General features: G+C 36.3%; 1 protein-coding gene across 4 annotated transcripts in view; it reads left to right on the top strand.

Moving 5' to 3' along the window:
• The window catches only part of CDK14 (cyclin dependent kinase 14), a 664,870-nt gene that overhangs the window by 419,602 nt on the left and 226,513 nt on the right, over nt 1–18,755 (top strand). The window lies entirely within an intron of this gene.

Raw genomic sequence — 18,755 nt, 5'->3', positions numbered from 1 at the left:
CTTTCTACCTGCCAGGCACTGTGCTAAAACTAGAAGCAAAGGACAGTCCTTGTCCTTAAGGGGCTTATAATCTAACAGGTGGGATGACAAGCAAAATAGAAGTACAAATAAGTTATATTGGATAAATTGGAAATAATTAAAAGAAGAAAGGCACTTGAAATAAGAAGGGGTTGAAAAAAGCTTCTTATGAAAAGCCAATTCTTCCCCCCCCCCCCAACTCCTTCCTCCTATTGGGCCTACCTGATGGAGATGATTGTCGCTATCCCCAAGGTAGGTGTAAAGGTTATATGAAAACTCCTCTACTCTTATCACTTCTGGATCTAGGTCTTTAAATCCTTGATTGAAATTAGTTTTCAGAAATTCTGCTTTCTGAGGATGGAGGAAGAATCGTTGGTCTCCTAGAAATAAATCACTGATTCCCTTCTATAACCAAAGACAACTGTACAGTCAGATCCCTATATTGCTCATCTGTACTTTGAGACTTAAATATGGACTCTATTAGAATTCACTTTTCTAAAACTGCATTGATCAAGATGCTCTCCTCTTTTTTCTACTAGCCTTTAAAAAAATCCCCTATTTTTAAATTTAAGTATGATGGCAGTACATTCCTAGTGTGAACTTTAGTAATTATTTTTAAAACCTGAGGAAACTGGGGTCAGTATATCAATAGAGATTTTTTAAAATCCAGCTTATTTTTGGCATATTTTGCTTCCTTTGAGACTCTTCTTTTTTTCTAAACATGTGATAATCTTCAATATATTGTAATTAACCCAGGGGCTGTAATTAACCAGACTTTATTTCCTGGCTTCCTTCTTCCTCTGTTCTTTTCTACCATTTCTTTTTTTTTTCTCTGGCAATTGGGGTTAAGTGACTTGCCCTGGGTCACACAGCTAGTAACTTTCAAGTGTTTGGTCTGAGGCCGGATTTGAACTCAGGTCCTCCTGACTTCAGGGCCAGTGCTCTATCCACTGTGCCACCTAGCTGCCCCTCTTTCCTACCAATTCAATGATCTTTATCATCTCTGAGAATTAAGGGAGATGAAACTCTGCCAAATCCATCTGATTGCTTGCTCTTAGCTCTGGCTAGCAAAGTTGTTGTTGTTTTTTTCTTTTTTTTTTTTTATTCTTTGTGACGGTTATAAATAAATCCAAAATGAGATTTTGAGTATCAACTATTTAAGTAATTGAAGCCCCTTCTCATTCCGTGCCCAGTCCACCTTCTTTCCAGACATGCCACATGTGGCTTCCCACTCGGTTTCAGCCAAACTGTTTTACTAGCTGTATATGACATTGTCTCTCACCTCCGCGCTTTTGCCCAGCCTCACTGCTTGATGAAAATGCTGTCTTTCCTCGTCTTCACCTCTTGGCATCTTTGTGTTCCTTCATATCTCAGTGACGTGTTGCATAAAATCGCTCCTGATTGTTCCATCTGCTAGTACTGCATTGCCCAGATATGTTCTGTATTTATTTTAATGGCCAGGTTAGGTCAGACATCGTGGAAAATAGCATTGATTTTGGAGTCAGAGGACCTGGGTTCAAATCTCAGCTCTGCCATTTAATACCTGTGTGACTTAACCTCTGTGGGCTTCAGTTTCCTCATCTCTAAAATGAGGGGGTGAGACCAGGTGACCTCTAATGGACTCCCAGCTCTAAAACCCTGGCCTTCTATTATCTGATCTCGCAGATTATGTCAAATTGCATCATTTTCCTCTGTGAAATATAAGCTTTCTGAGGGCAGGGAATGTTTTTGTCTGTCCCGAGTTCCTGTACACACAGTAGGCATTTATAATACTTGTTGCATGAGTGAATGAACGAATGACATCCAGTCCAATTAGTTATAACAAAAAAGGGTCAGTGTAAACTTAAAAGGAGTTGTTCTTCAATGTAGGCTTCTCCATGAGCTGCACAATCATGACCTGTAGAGCACGATCTGATCCCAAAAGGGAATGGACGCCTTCCTTGTTAAAAAAAACTCTTTTCCAGTAGACTCTCAGGCCATCTTTTAATCATCTCTTCATATTAGGAGTAGAGTTGTCGAGTTAGAACTATGAAGTGGCAGCTGAAAAATTTTGAGAAGCACATTTTTAGCAAGATGCAACATATGCATATTTTTATAATTGTGATAGGAGTATTAATAGCTTTCATTTAGATTTTTATTTTGAAGTCTATCTTAAGAACTTTTAGAGTCAGTAAAAGTGTACTTCAAAAACAAACATTAAATTATGTCTGAGTTTAAAATGTTCTTTGAAAATATTTCCCCAAATTTTTATTTTGTTCCTTATTTCCCATTGTGTGCTTTCCCGTTCATTAAAATTGTTTTATTACTCATTGGGATTTATTCACTTTTCTTCAGGATGCCAGCAATAGTTCAAACAATTTTATCATGTTACTTTTTTTGTAAACTAGGTTTTTTTTTAAAAGATATAAACAATGTAGGAGGAGTTGCAAAATCCCTTAGAAGCTTTTTTTTGGGATAGAAGAAATTGAATTAGGAGGGAAATGCCTATTTCCTTGGGCTGTACTGCTGAAAAACAATATACAGAATGAATGAAAGGTTAGGTTATTGGATTGCTTGACAGAGCTTGTCGAAGTGAATTCTTAAAATATTTATTATTTATGTAATTTACTAATTTCCCAATAGATATGATCATACTAGGTTGCTTCCAAGGGGTTTTGCTCCTATTACTTAATTTTATGGTGCATTTTAATACTTTTTATGAGTATCCAGAGACTTTTGGAAAATGTGTAGTCTTTTAATAAATCAAAGAAATAAATAATTGCAAATTCCCCTCAGAGTGCATGAAATTATTGATACAGGAGACTATTGTCTCTTATTAGAGAACAGAGACCTTTAAAATGCAGGTAATTATTGTGATGGATGTTAATAGCTCCTACAATGGCTCTGGCTGCTTCATCCTATGTATGGAATATCTTTTACGGATGAAGAGTCTTTTTTGAAGATTAGAATTTTCTCTCCCTCTAAAAATTATTCCTTTAAAATTGAGTGACCTGATGTTTAATCTTTAAGAAACAGATATCATCAAAATACCTAATCTATTGTCTTATTCTGGAAATCAGTGGTTCAATTTGAAATATTTCAGCTTAAAAAATAAGACAGGTGTAAAGTTTCTTTTATAAATTATCTTGAATATCTGGGATATGCTAGATTTGACTTCTGGTAGATCTCTTTGAAGAGGAAATGTTGTGTATTCAGTATGGTTGAATTGATGGTAGTTACCAGGGGATGGAGTGGACATGTTTTTATGTCATGTTCTAATATAGAGTGTATTTTAAAACCCAATTTAAGTCCCCTTAAAAGAGGACTATATTATACTAGGAACATCAAAAATACCCTTTACTGAAGTAGCAGTTATGAGTTCCATTCTGGCATAAGCATCGTTAAGCAGATAATCAATTTTAAAATAGTAAAACAGGGGGATTATTCTTGTTCTTTTTGTATTTTAACAGGAGGATTAAATTCATTCATTTCCTTTGTGAATTACATACAGAAAGGTAGTTAATAACTTTGGAGTGCAAAATTAATCAGGTTAATCCCACCCCATGCCCCCAATAACTAATACAATTAACTATCACACACTGAGAATTATTTTTTAAACTGTGAAAGAAATAAGAACCATACTGCAAAAGCATTTTTTTTCTTTGCAAGGTTCTCTCAGTGGCTGGGGTTAAGGGGGGGAAAGCAAGAGGGAAACTTCTTTATCAAAAAAGATATCTGCATCTGTAATAAAATAATTCCATGAAACAGGGTAAGGGTCAAACAGAGCTGATACTGGGGTTGGCAAGATAGACAGCCCCTTAAGTGGTGATTTGGGGGAAACTCATGAAGGATGCTATTTAATACTGTACACATTTTCAGTGCCTGAAAATTCCGTAGTCTAGGACATGTAAGTATTTATTCTGCGGTAGGTTGCATGTTTTCAGTGATGGTTCTGATGGATAGTAACATGTGGAGGGTCCAGTTTTCTAATGGGGGGCAGTGGCACACTGCAGTTATATAAATCTTGCCCGAGGTGCACACGTCTCATTCTGCCTCTGGTGTCAATGATAAATGTACTCCATGAGATGTGCTTTGTCTAATCTGCCTTCAGCAATACCGTTTTCAGAGATTTTATGACGTAGTGTTATGAGTATAACTTATGACATAGCATTGCTTCACACATTGGTTAAATAATAAATGAGTGAAAAACTAATAAGATTCCTTTTTCTTGCAAATTATTCTCATGCTTAGGAGAGAAGCAATACAGAGCAATCAGTAATCATCTTTAAGGAATTGCTGAATTCTGGATAAATAATTTTCAAGATCATGTGGACAAAAATTCTCATCAGTTTTAAGTTTGTTTACTTTTTTTTTAAATGAATCACAGGATGCTTGCCAATAAAATGGGCAGTATCACTCTGATTTTGAGTTATGTATATTGAGAGATAAAAGAATAATAAAAAAACTTATTTGAACAGCAGTCAGCTACACTATTAGGGAAGAGCAGGTGGTACCAAGATGGAAGTTACTGCCTCTGCAGCAGTCTGTTTTTGTGAATTTTTTAGGTTTCTTTTTTCAATTAATTAATTTATTTTTAGTATTTAACATTCACTTCCATAAGTTTTTGAGTTCTAAATTTTCTCCCTCTCCCTCCCTACTTTTGTCCCCAAGACGGTGCACAATCTGATATAGACTCTACATATACATTCCTATTAAACATATTTTCACATTACTCATGTTGTAAAGAAGAGTTAGAACCAATAAAAGGAACCACAAGAAAGAAGATACAAAATAGAACAGAAGGAAAAGAAGAGCAAATAGTATGCTTCTATCTGCATTCAAACTCCATCATTCTTTCTCTGGATGTCAATAGCATTTTCCATCATGAGACTTTGGAGATGTTTTAGATCCTTGCATTGCTGAGAAGAGCTAAGGCTATCAAAGTCAGTCACTGCACAACATAGCCATTACCATGTACAATGTTCTCCTGGTTCTGCTCACTTCACTCAACATCAGTCCATGTAAGTCTTTCCAGGTTTTTCTCAAGTCCGCTTGCTCATTATTTCTTATAGCACAGTAGTATTCCATTACATTCATATACCAAAACTTGCTCAGCCATTCCCCAATTGATGGGCATCCCCTCAATTTCCAATTGTTTGCCACCACAGAAAGAGCTGCTATAAATATTTTTGTACATGTGGGTCCTTTTTCCATTTTTATGATCTCTTTGGGATACAGCACTAGAAGTGCTATTGCTGGGTCAAAGGGTATGCACATTTTTATAGCCCTTTAGGCATAGTTTCAAATTGTTCTTCAGGATGATTGGATCAGCTCACAACTCTACCAACAATGCATTAATGTTCCAATTTTCCCACATCTTCTCCAACATTGATCATTTTCCTATTTTGTCATGTTGGCCAATCTGATAGGTGTGATGTGGTACCTCAGAGTTGCTTTGATTTGCATTTCTCTAATTAATAGTGATTTAGAGCATTTTTTCATATGACTATAGATAGCTTTAATTTCTTCCTCTGAAAATGTCCTGTTCGTGTCCTTTGACCATTTATCAATTGGGGAATGACTTGTATTCTTATAAATTTGACTTAGTTCTCTATGTATTTTAGAAATGAAGCCCTTATCAGAGACATTAGTTGTAAAAATTCTTTCCCAGTTTTCTGCTTCCCTCCTTATCTTCGTTGCATTGCCTTTGTTTGTTCAAAAACTTTTCAATTTAATGTAATCAAAATTATCCATTTTGCATTTCATAATGTTCTCTATCTCTTATTTAGTAATAAAACTTCTATTCTCCATAAATCTGACAGGTACACTATTCCTTGCTCTCCCACGTTGCTTATAGTATTAGCTTTCATATCTAAATCATGAACACTTTGACTTTATTTTGGTGTATAGTGTAAGATTTTGGTCTATGCCTAGTTTCTGCCATCCTCTTTTCCAGTTTTCCCAGCAGTTTTTGTCAAATAGTGAGTTCTTATCCCAGAAGCTTGGGTCTTAGGATTTATCAAATAGTAGATTACTATAGTCATTGACTACTGTGTCTCATGTACCTAACCTATTCCACTGATCCACCACTGTATTTCTTAGCCAGTACCAAGTAGTTTTGATGATTGCTGGTTTATAATACAATTTAAGATCTAGTATGGCTAGGCCATGTTCCTTAGCACTTCTTTTCATTAGTTCCCTTGATATTCTGCACCTTTTGTTCTTCCAGATGAATCTTGTTATTATTTTTTCTAGCTCTATAAAATAATTTTTGGTAGTTTGATTTGTATGGCTCTGAATAAGTAAATTAGCATAGGTGAAATTGTCATTTTTATTATCTTAGCTCGGCCGACCCATGAGCAACTGATGTTTTTCCAATTATTTAGATCTGACTTTATGTGAAAAGTGTTTTGTAATTGTGTTCATAGAGTTCCCGGGTTTGTTTCAGTAGGTAGACTCCTCTGTATCAGTCTTAATGTTGTGAAGGCAGCTAATCCCAGGCCTGTAACAATCATTGGCTTCTGCTCAACCAAGATTTAGGAATTGGAATGAGTGAATCTTTTTGTTGATTCAGGTCTTCTTTCTCTGAATGTCTGATTCACTCTAGTATTCACCTCACATGAGTATGAGCATAAAATTCTGCCTTATACCATAATCTCGTGATAGTTGTGTGCTAACTTGTATTAATTTCATTGGCACAATTTATATTATCTTCCTCTGCATCAGTGTGGCTATTTTTACAAGTTTAGAAACAAGTTGTTTTTGAAAATTATTCTTTTTTTTTTTTTTTTTGGTGAGGCAGTAAGGGTTAAATAACTTGCCCAGGGTCACACAGCTAGTGAGTATCATGGGTCTGAGGCTGAATTTGAACTCAAGTTCTCCTGACTCAAGGGCCAGTGCTCTATCCACTGCTCCACCTTGCTGCCCCAAAATTATTCTTTCTGCTGCTTGGATGCATGGATATTTCTGATGGATCAGATTTCTTCTATGTGTCTCCTTCTTCTTACCAGAGGTATCATTCAGGACCTGGTTACCATGCTATTCCTTGGACCATCTGTGCATACTTGCCATACGTGAAACCTGGTGGTTGGCTTGATCTCTTGAGCTACTGTCCATTCATGTGAATGGGATGCTTTGCCAACCTTCTCCTCACTATGAAATTCAATTCAATTTAATCCAATTTTCCAAGAATTTGTTAATCACCTACTCTTTGCCAGACACTGGGATATAAGACAAGAAAAGAAACATAGTCCTTGACCTCGAGGAACTTATAAATTCTACCAAGAAAATACAATACACACATCCACAAGGAATTCAATAGGAAATATATACAAAGTAATTTTGTAGTTGGCACTTAAGCTGAGTCCCAAACGGACATTTCCAAACCTAGGCACTTGCATTTCTGCCATCTTTCTCATGCCCTACCCACCAGAATATAGATTCTTCCCCTGAAGCCCTAGGCTCTGGAAAGTGAGTGCTTGCATTATCTTGCTCAGAACCAAGCCTCCACTTCATTTGTTAGCCTTTCCAAGCCATGCCAACTTTTATCCACATAATTCCCCCTTCCCCAACCTTCCCGTTTCTTCTCCAAGGACGCTACCATCCTTCTTGTCTCCCAAGTTTGCAACCCCGAGAGTTATCCTTGACTCTTTACTCTGCCTCACCTCACATATCCAATATTTATTTACCTCAAATATCCAATATTTAATTATCTTAATGTTCTATAATTATATTAATTATCCTAATGTCTCAATAAAATATAAGGTGTTTGAGGACAGGACTTTGTATCCCCTGAGCCTAGCACAGTAAATACTTGCGTAATTGATTGATTATGTAAATATTATATCTCTACCAACACCTAACATAATGCTCTGCGTACAGTAGGCACTTGATATGTGTTTGTTGAATTTAACTAGAAGGAAAAGAAAAAAAAAAGAAATTATCAAGGAATAGAATTTAATAAGGGCAGCTAGGTGGTGCAGTGGATAGAATGCCCGGCCTGGAGTCAAGAAGACTCATTTTCCTAAGTTCATATATGGCCTCAGACACTTGCTATCTGTGTGACCCTGGCAAGTCACTTCACCCTATTTGCCTCAATTTCCTTATCTGGGAAATGAGCTGGAGAAGGAAATGGCAAACTACTTTAGTATTTTTTACCAAAAAAACAAACAAACCCCAAATGGGATCACAAAAGGTCAGACACAATTTAATAAACACAGGAAGACCAGAAACTAAAGAAAAGAGTGATCCACAGCATTAAACAAATAAGAAGATGAGAATGAAGAAATGTGTATAGTTCAGGGAGGACACTGGCAATAATGGATCCATTTCAGTGCTAAGATGACAGAAGTCTGCTTGCAGAGAGTTAGGAAGGAGAGGAAATAAAACTCTGTAGTAGAGATAGAGTACTCATTTAGGCAAAATGAGAAATACTTAGAAGGGAAGAATTTGGAAGAAGAAAGAGAGAAATTGAATGCTTTGGAGAGGGAGGAATTGAGCAATCCATAAACAGGGATGGTAGATGAATGTTCTAATAAAGAATGGGCCGTGCTTATTAAGTATAATGGAAATGTTGGCAGCAAACTTTAGCAGGGTCATTTATCTTAAGACAAAGTAGTACAGTACTGCAGCCTACCACAGTCTAGCTACTGACATTTTCATTTTCAAAGGAATTTAGATGATCAAGATGCCTAGTCTGTTGTTTAGAGAAAATTTGGAGTCGTTCAGGTTGCAGATTCATTTGCCCCCAAATACTCTTGGATTATAGATCATGTATTTTCTTCAAAAGGATGGATGAGGAGAATGCTATGAATCTCCATGCTGGGGTTCAAAAATGACATAATCACTGATAGCAATTATAGTCCTCTAGCCTAATCTTTATCAATTAAGAGCCTTTTTCCGAGATACACTGGGTCATTTCTAATGCTGGTATAAGAATGACTTTCTTCCTAGTTTGTGAACTCTCTAGAGTCAATAACTGAATTTTTCTACTTTAAGTCTCCCATGATACCTAGTATCTCTAGTTTCTATTGCATTGTGAATTATTTGTGAAATGAAGGTTGCATACTTATATGGGAATTTTTATGGCTTCATTTGGAGATTTCCTTACCCTTACTAATGATATGTTGAGTATATGGCACTCACTGTTAAGGCCCCAGATTTGATGGAGCACTAAGACTTCATCATATGGATAATACAGCTGATGCTGTAGTTGTGGACATAATTTTAATATGTCCTCTGCACTACATTTAATTTTTATCTTCGTAGTTTCAGTGCCTAGCGCAGTGGCAGGCATATAGTAGATGCTTATTAAATGCTTATTGCTTTATTTAGCAACTGATTGATTTAACAGTAATGTTTTCTTCATTCACCACATTATTGCCAATTCTCCTAGGCTTTTATTTTTAAAATATCTTTTATTAATACCTTTTTGTTTTTATATTGCAATCATTTCCAGTTATGAACCCACCTATGTGCCTTCCTCGCTACATGAGCCCTCCTTAAGAAAAACCAGCAGATGGAGTGACCACATCTGACGGTGTATGCAACTGTCACTGCCTTTAACAGGCTGGAAAATCTATCTCCAGTTGGTGTTTAATGGACATTGTGAAAAGAAAATAATTATTTTCCACTTATCTCCAACTAAATATTTGTTGATTTGATATGAAACTAAATAGAGAATCTATTTATTTGGAGGAAGGAATTTATGCCTCTTTTGGATACTCATCTTTCATCAGCGTTACATTATAGCCTTACAAATTTCTATCATATTTAGCTTATTGGAATGGCTCAAAGATGTATTCATTTATTCATTCAGCAAAAAAATAGAGAGCTCTGCACGCAGGATGTATTGCACTGGGCACTGTAGAAAATGGAGGAATGAATGGGACATAATCACTGCCTGCAAGGAATGAATAATCCAAGAGGTGAGATAAGAAATATCAACAGATAAGTAGAGGCTGCATGGTATAGTGGATAGATTGGAATAAGGAGAGACCTGTGTTTAAATTTTGCCCCTCCCACTTACTAGTTGTAGGATGATACATCAGCAAGGCTCCTGCAGTCCCTGAGCACATTGCCACATTTTGCTTTTTCTTTGTACCCCCTTTGCTCAGCAATGACCAGACAGTGGCCTGGTACACAGTAAGTACTTGGTAAATATTTGTTGATAGCTGAGTAGATTCCACTTCTCTATTGAATGAGGATATTAATATCTCACAGGGATTTTTAGGCTCTGATGAGAACATGCAGAGCTTAACATGGTATATGAATGACATCTGTTATGATCACTTAAGAGAAGATATTGGTGCTTCAAGAGGTACCAACAATGTAGAGAGGAGAATTCTTGCCAGGAGATAATGGCGAGTCTTCAAAGCAGAGTTTGATTGGAGCTGAGGAATTTCAACTAGTTGAGATCAAGGAAGGACAGAACGTTGGAGGAGACAATATAAAGAAGAGAATGGAGGGAAGGAGAACATAAGGGTTTACTTGGAAAACAATGAGGATCTTGGATGCCCAATGGCTTCCTTATTTTATTGGCAATTGATAAGCAATAAAATATTTTTGGGGGCAGCTAGGTAGCACAGCGGATAAAATACAAGGCCTGGAGTCAGGAAGACCTGAGTTCAAATGTGGCCTCAGATACTCATAGCTGTGTCAACATGGGCAAGTCATTTAACCCTGTTTGCCTCAGTTTTCTTATATGTCAGATGAGCTGGAGAAGGAAATGACAAACCATTCAAATATCTTTCCCAAGAAAATCCCAAATGGGGTTACAAAGAGTCAGACACAACTGAAAAAAAAAAACAACTAAAAACAACAAAAACCATTTTGGAGCAGTGTAGGGACATGATCAGCACTGTCAATTTTCCATTATTGTTTTGTAGAATCATTATAACCAGGGAAGGCAATTAAGAGTCTACTCTATTGGTTCAGTTAGGCAAGGATTTGAGCTAAAGTGGTGGCAGTGGAACTGGACAGGAAGGGGTGAATATAGTCATGACACTGGGGAGCCAAGAAGACCCAAATTTGAATCCTAACTGAAGCACCATTTTCTATGACCATCAGAGTCCTGGATTTTTGAGTCCCCGATGGCAGATCATAAGATTCTAGTTAGTGTAAACTGGAAAATGCAGCTGATCATTATTGAAGCAAACTCTGGTGTTTCCTGCTTCCATAATTTTAGTTTAAAGTTAGGGAAGTAAAGATTCTGGATTTAGAACTGGAAAGGACCTTGGAGGCCTTTCCTCTTATTTTACAGGTGAGGGAAATCAAAGTGTTTGTGACCTGTTCAGTGTCACAAAGTAGAAGAACCGAGATTTGAACATAGATTTTCTGTAACTTTAAGTCTAGTTCTCTTTTCTGTACTATGTGCCCTCCCCTACACCCTCAACCCCCAGATAGTCCAAAACTTTGAAGTTTCTCCCTGTGGCTGATCTATCCTGATCACCTGCCTAACTTATTTTATCTAGCCTGCCTCAAACCATGCTTTAGGTTCTGTAAAGAAAACCAGGCTCTACCCAGGCTTATTGCCATCTGGCCTGTCACTATGTGGACCACCCCAACCACACTGTTCCCTTCTTGTTCTGGGAATAATAATCCATGGTATTGCTGGGTCAAAGGATATGCACATTTTTATAGCCCTTTGGGTAAAGTTCCAAATTGTTCTCCAAAATGGTTGGATCAGCTCACAACTCCACCAACAATGCATTAATGTTCCAATTTTATCACATCTTCTCCAACATTTATCATTTTCCTGTTGGCCAATCTGATAGGTGTGATGTGGTACCTCGGAGTTGTTTTGATTTGCATTTCTCTACTCAATAGTGATTTAGAGCATTTTTTCATATGACTATGGATAGCTTTGATTTCTTCCTCTGAAAACGTCCTGTTCGTGTCCTTTGACCATTTATCAATTGGAGAATGACTTGTATTCTTATAAATTTGACTTAATTCTCTACAGGAAGATGAATTCAAATCCAGCTGCAGACACTGCTTGCTGTGTGATCCTGGGCCAGTCATTTCACCCTGTTTACCTCAGTTTCCTCATCTGTAAAATGAACTAGAGAAGGAAATGAAAAACCTCTAGTATCTCTGCGAAGGAAATCCAAATGGGGTCACGAAGTGTCAGACACACCTGAAAAACGACTAAACAACAACAAAAAACGCTTATCAGAGACACTGGTTGTAAAAATTCTTTCCCAGTTTTCTGCTTCCCTTCTAATCTTGGTTGCATTTAAAATTCTAACTTTTAAAATTAAAATTTTTTTCTGAAAAATTACCCATAGAAAGCATTGAAGTCAATCACTTAAAGCAGTAGTGTCAAACTCAGATAGAAAGGGGACCATAGCGACTTAAAAATCCACAAGTTAACATTATCTGTGGGTATTGTATTTTTATTTATTTTGTTAAACATTTCCCAGTTGCATTTTAACCTGGTTCAGGCCTCATTGGAGAGTTTTTTGAGTGAGTTTGACGACTGACTGTTCTCTTATGGTCCTAATAAGAAGTTAGTTTACCCTTTTAGGCTTCTCTCATTCCCATGGTCTCTTTTGACTGAGAGGTGTCCATTTTTAAATGTATAGGATGTGGCATTTTGCATAATCCTTTAAAAAAACGAATTTCTTGGTTTAGTGCTCTAATGCATTGTGTCAGGAATGATATGTTGTACACCCACCAGGCAATAGCGACTGACTGGTAGTGCTGTGGTGAATACACTTTTTGGCCTCAATTAATTTTAAACAACAGCAGAAATTGGAATTAGCTTTCATTGTTGGCCAGGTTTTTTGATGAGGTTGCTGGTTAATGTCCTTCTGTAATTCTGTTTATACTTTCATTCTAAAGTCACGGTGACAAAGACCTTGTCTGCTTAGAAACTCAGAGGTCAGAGAGAGTAATCAATTAATCAGTCATTCAGCAAGCATTTATTAAGTACGTCCTGGCAGTGAGACACTGTGCTGGGTGCTAATAAGCATGATAACAAATAAGAATGATACTAATGAGAGGCTGATTCTTTCTCCATTCTCTTTAAGAAATATTTACTACTGAATGTTGGGCAGAGAGATCACAGGTATTAATCACAGCCAGAAATAGGGTAAAGACTAAAATCATAGCCAGAAGAAGGGAAGAAACTTACAAATGAACCATAATCCTGATTGTAATAGGGGAAGATGAGCTAGGATCAGTGGGAGTTCCTTATATTTGTAGAAATCTGCCCATTTGTGGATAGAGATGGCTTACTCGTAGAATTCAGTATTTGTTAATTGGATGAATATAAAATTCTCTGACTGATAACATCCAGTTAGGAACTATTGAAATCCTTCCATATCTTTAGCTCTAATTTAATAATATTTCCTATTTCTATGACATTTATGGTTTACAAACATACTTACCTCACAACGACTCTGTAGTAGGTAGCATGGGCATTATCCTCATTTTACAAATGAGGAAACTGAGGGATGCAGGGGTTGTGACTTTCTCCAAGTCACATAACTAGTAATGGCCAGAGAGTACTAGGATGCAGAGAAACTAAAGAGGTCATCTGACTTTAACTGCAAATAGGGAAAGTCATTAAACTAAAAACAGAAATCTCTATAAATCAGGGCTTCTTCACCTTCTTTATACCTTGGACACTTTTGTTAGTTGAGTAAAACCTATGAATGTTTTTAAAAGCAGAAAAAGAGCTGTGCTAAGCATTTTTTGTTGTTGTTTAGTCATTTTTCAGTTGTGTCTGACACTTCATGACCCTATTTGGATTTCCTTGGCAGAGATACTAGAGGTTTTTCATTTCCTTCTCTAGCTCATTTTACAGATGAAGAAACTGAGGTAAACAGGGTGAAGTGACTGGCCCAGGGTCACACAGCAAGCAGTGTCTGCAGCTGGATTTGAACTCATCTTCCTGACTCCAGACCTGGAACTCTATCCATTGAGCCATCTAGCTACCCAAAGCACTCTTCTTGTTTTTTTTTTAATCATTTTTAAAAATTCATTTTAAACTTAAATACAAAATGAGAAAATAAAAGAAAAAGAACATTTCCATGTATACAACAGAACATGAGATAATTCAAGATAAAACAACAAATTTCCCTTTCAAGAAAAACTATATAATAAATACTACTCATTGTTTTCAAAGCTACTCAGCTTTTCTTTGCTTCCTTCTAGGTTTTCTTTTGTTCTCTGCTGTGCACTTTTTTCCCTCTAAGCATTTTTTACAAATATTATTTCATTTGATCCTCACATCAGCCCTGTGAGGTAGATACTATTATTATCCCCATTTTACAGTTGAGGAAACTGAGGCAAAGAAGTTCAGTTACTTGCCCAAAGTCACACAGCTAATTAATGTCTTCAGGACAAATTTGAACTCAGGTCTTCCAGACTCCAGGCCCAGTGCTCTGTGCACTATGGTGCCACCTAGCCTGCTCTGTTGGTGTTCATTTTCTGTAACATTTGGGTTAACATTGAATTCTGTGCTGTCTTCTCTTGTTCATTGTTTTTTCACATGTAGTAATTTTTTCTCTGTAACTAAATGGTTAGTTCCAAGAGTGATATGAGCTCCTTGAAAGTAGGGATCTTGCTCTATTTTTGGCTTCTCCTTCAGCCTCTCATTAGAGGACTTTACAAATAATGGGTGCTTAATAAATGTTGGTTAGTTTTTATGAACACAGCCTGCTGGTGGTCTCACAAATCATTGCCCAATCTACAACCTTGAGGAGGAGGATACTATGTATTACTTAATGACAGAATGATTTCCTGGTCCAAGTGATCTTCTCAAAATGGGCTGTGATACTTTGTAACTGAGTGTATGGGTGTGTGGGGGGGTTGGTATTTGTGGGGTCTTTGGTAGGCATGACTTTTTGGGAAAAGAGAGAGGTTTCTTTTTATCAACCATTTGCAAAATGAAAGATGGCTTCTTTTTTGGTTTAAAAGCAAGCTAATGAATTTAATGAGCTGAAATTTTCCTCTTTACTACCCCATTAGGTCTTCCATTAGTCTGATAAGATACAACACATTAACAGACATTAAAATTTAACATTAAGATGGCATTCAAATCAAGCTTGATTGTATTGAAGATCAATAAAAATAATTGTCAAATTGAAGCAAGTGAAATTCATTATTGAATGAATCTAGGTTGTTGTTGTTGGGTTTCTTCTTCCAAAGTAGAGAATAATTAGCACAATTTAAAAAAAATGAAGGATACATTACCTAACACCTCCCACCTTTGGCAGAATTGCAAACTGCTTATTCTATTCAAGTTAGTAATTTATAGGTTTTGATTTGATTTGTAAGGTGAAATTTAGTATAAATTCAGTGAGACTTCAGTGGATTTCTAGTTTAGAAAAGTACAATGAAATTTTATTGAATTTTTTTCCCTAGTAATTAGGACAGTGAGGATCAATGTAAGTGGCTTACCAAGGTACAATAGGAAAAGGAACAATAAATTTAATTGTGACCCTTTTTTTGTATTACCTCATCCTCTAGTTATAATTGCTCAGTACTCTTTTACACATAGGTATACATTTTTATTAGAAATGCTTAATTCTGAAACTTATTAAGTGACAGATAGCATAGCCTTGATCTTCCCAAAATGCAAAACAAAACATCAGATTACACATTAAATTTTGTTTAGACATGTGCAGCATGTTAATTTTGATAAAATAATAACTAAGTAAAAAAGTACCGTTGACGTTTCAATGGCCTCATGATCTTATTGAGATAGTTACTTCATCCAGTGGTGTGGATGGCAACTCATCCAACCTTTTCTTCTTTTGCAGCTCTTGGCTACATCTCTGTAGCCACATGCTCCACAACCACAAAGAGCTGGCCTAATGTCCCAGCCATCTTTTTTTAGATCTCTTCACATCGTGAGGTGCCCTTGAATCATGGAGGCTATCATTCCTCATTCTTTCTATGTTATTGAGTCGGGTTCTCCACTTACACAGCTCTCTGCTGACTCTCTTTACATTCTCATATGTAAGTCTTCATTGGTAATGGACTACAGCCAAAGCATATCTAGCTTGTCCTTACCCTTTAAATTTTGAATACTGTGCTATCACATGGCTCATACCTTTATTTTTAATAGTGTTTTATTTTTTCCCAATTACACGTCAAGATGATTTTTAGCATTCATTTTTACAAGATTTTGAGTTCCAAATTTTTCTCCCTTCCCCCTTCCAAAAATGGTAGACAATTTAATATAGGTTGTACTTGTGCTGTCATGTGAAACATTTCCATATTAGTCATAGTTGTGAAAGGAGAAATAGATCAAAAGGAGAAAAGAACAACGAAAAAGAATAAAGTGAAAAAAATACACTTTGATCTGCATTCGGAGTCTATCACTTCTTTATCTGGATGTGAATAGCGTTTTCCTCCAAGAGTCCTAAACACTCGTCTTAGATCATTGTGTTACAGAGAAGAGTGGAGTCACACGTAGTTGATCACTATATAATATTGCTGATACTTTGCACAATGTTTTTCTGGTTCTGCTCATTTCACTTTACATCAGTTTGTACAAGTCTTTCCAGGTTTTTCTGAAATCTGCCTGTTCATTATTTCTTATTGCTCAGTAGTGTTCCATTACATTCACATACCCCAGCTTGTTCAGCTATTCCCTAATTGATGGGCATCCCCTCACTGTCCAATATTTGCCACCGTGAAAAGGGCTGCTATAAATATTTTTGCATATGTATGTCCTTTCCCCTTTTTAATAATCTCTTTGGGATACAGACCTAGCAATGTTATTGCTGGATCAAAGGGTATGCACAGTTTGGTTGCTCTTTGTGCATAGTTCCAGATTGTTCTCCAGAATGGTTGGATCAGTTCACTACTCTGCCAGCAGTACATTAGTGTCCCAATTTTCCCACATCCTCTCCAACATTTATCATTTTCCTTTTTTGTCATATTACATGGCTCATACCTTTAAAATATCACTAGATGACTACTGATATTAAAAGGACTTTGTTTCTGGAAGAAGTTTCAGTTTAATGAAAGCCCTACACAATTTCTAAAAAGCAATTCATTCAGGCTTTTCCAGTTCTGGGTTCAAGTCATTCATTGTTCATCCATAATGCCTTTCCAAGATATCTATCTATCTGTTCATCCATCTGTCTATCTACTAAATAGAGATAGATATATCTGTAGATACACACACTTATATCTCAGAGGACAAGTTCTTTGGGTTGTCTACCCAACCTGCATATTACAACCTAGAAAAAGATAATCATAATCCACTTGATGTTTCCATGTGGATACCAGGTAAAAATATAATGATTATTAATCTCAAGTGCTCCATGGTATTCTTGGGCTTGATACAGTCAATCCAACAAACAGGAGCATCTGAAGGACTTGGCCTTTGTTCATTTAAACTTCAAACAGGCCATACTCCATGACAGTGGAAAACATATTTGGTGTCCATCTGTTTCCCTGTTTTATGCCTAATGTTCTTAAAAAAGCAAATGATTATCAAAGTTATCTATGTCATTAAATCTTCCAAGAAATTTCATATGACTTTGACATACATAAGGGACTCTTTGTTTGGAAAAGTCCGTAAGGTGGCATTTTGATGTACCAAATCAAAATCTTTATATACTCAGGAAACAGTAAGCTCAGTGGCATCATCCATTCTCTAAACCTTTCAGTGTGACTATAAATATGTGGCTTCATATAGAATATCATTTATGAAAACCTGAATCCCTCCTCATCACTGCCTTCCCTGGACACCTTCAAATCCCTGCTATAATCCCACCTTCTACAGGAAGTCTTTCCCAAACTCCCTTAATTCTAGTGCCTTCCTTTTCTTGATTATCTCCAAATTATGCTATATCTATGTTGTTTATGCATAGTTTTTTGCATGGTGTCTCTCTCCCATTAGACTGTGAGCTCCTTGATTGGAGGAACTATCTTTTGCTTTTCTTTGTATCACCAGCACTTAACACAGTTCCTAACACATCGTAGGCACTTAATAAATGTTTATTGACTAACTGACCTACCTGTTCCTCCTCATAGCTTTATCAATAATGTCATCAGTGCATATATAGCTTATTTACATGAAGATTTTATAGCAACAGAAAAACAAGTACATGAGGTAACATCTATTGATTTTTTTTAAAAAAAAGAAACCTTGGTAATAAAGAGGTCTATCATTTTTTCCAAGCCTTTTGTATCATCTCACATTTCAGTTATCTTGAAAATTGATCCATCAACATTGAAAATTCTTTCACTTCTAGCCTGTGTCTTTTCCACTTGTTCTTCTCATCTTTGTTTTATTTAATGTCATTTCTACTGCTCAGGCAGTACTTTGGGGACTGTTCGAGGCCAAATGTGGTGACTGCATTGTCACTCAAGCAGAGAAGAAGTGTTTTTTTTTTTTCTAAAGATGTTTTTCCAAATTTCGTCTATTCTTTGTCTTTCAGTTTCATCTTTAAATCACATTGGGATGATTTGGCTTAATTCAGTTTCTCACTTGAACTTTTATATGAACTTTTGTTTTCTTTCTCTTCATTGCTTCTTGATGGTTTATGAAGCATTACTGTTCATAATTTTTACCAGTCTGAATTTATATTCTAAGCCGACATTACTTAGCTGTCATATTTCCATTTTTAACAAATAATTGGAGAGTTTTCTGACTGATGTAATTTCATGGGTATTTTTGGCACCTTTTGGCAATTGATTTATATTAGTTAAAATTTCTTAGAAATAATGATAGCCTCGATATCTGTTCTTTTATCCATTTACCATTTTGTGAAATCAACACCTCATTTAAA

Source organism: Vombatus ursinus, unplaced genomic scaffold (genome assembly GCF_900497805.2).
Source record: "Vombatus ursinus unplaced genomic scaffold, bare-nosed wombat genome assembly UNPS02005459.1, whole genome shotgun sequence".
NCBI classification, from domain to species: Eukaryota; Metazoa; Chordata; class Mammalia; order Diprotodontia; family Vombatidae; genus Vombatus; species Vombatus ursinus.
Note: the sequence above shows the minus strand (reverse complement) of the source record. Positions and strands in the feature narration are given on the sequence as shown.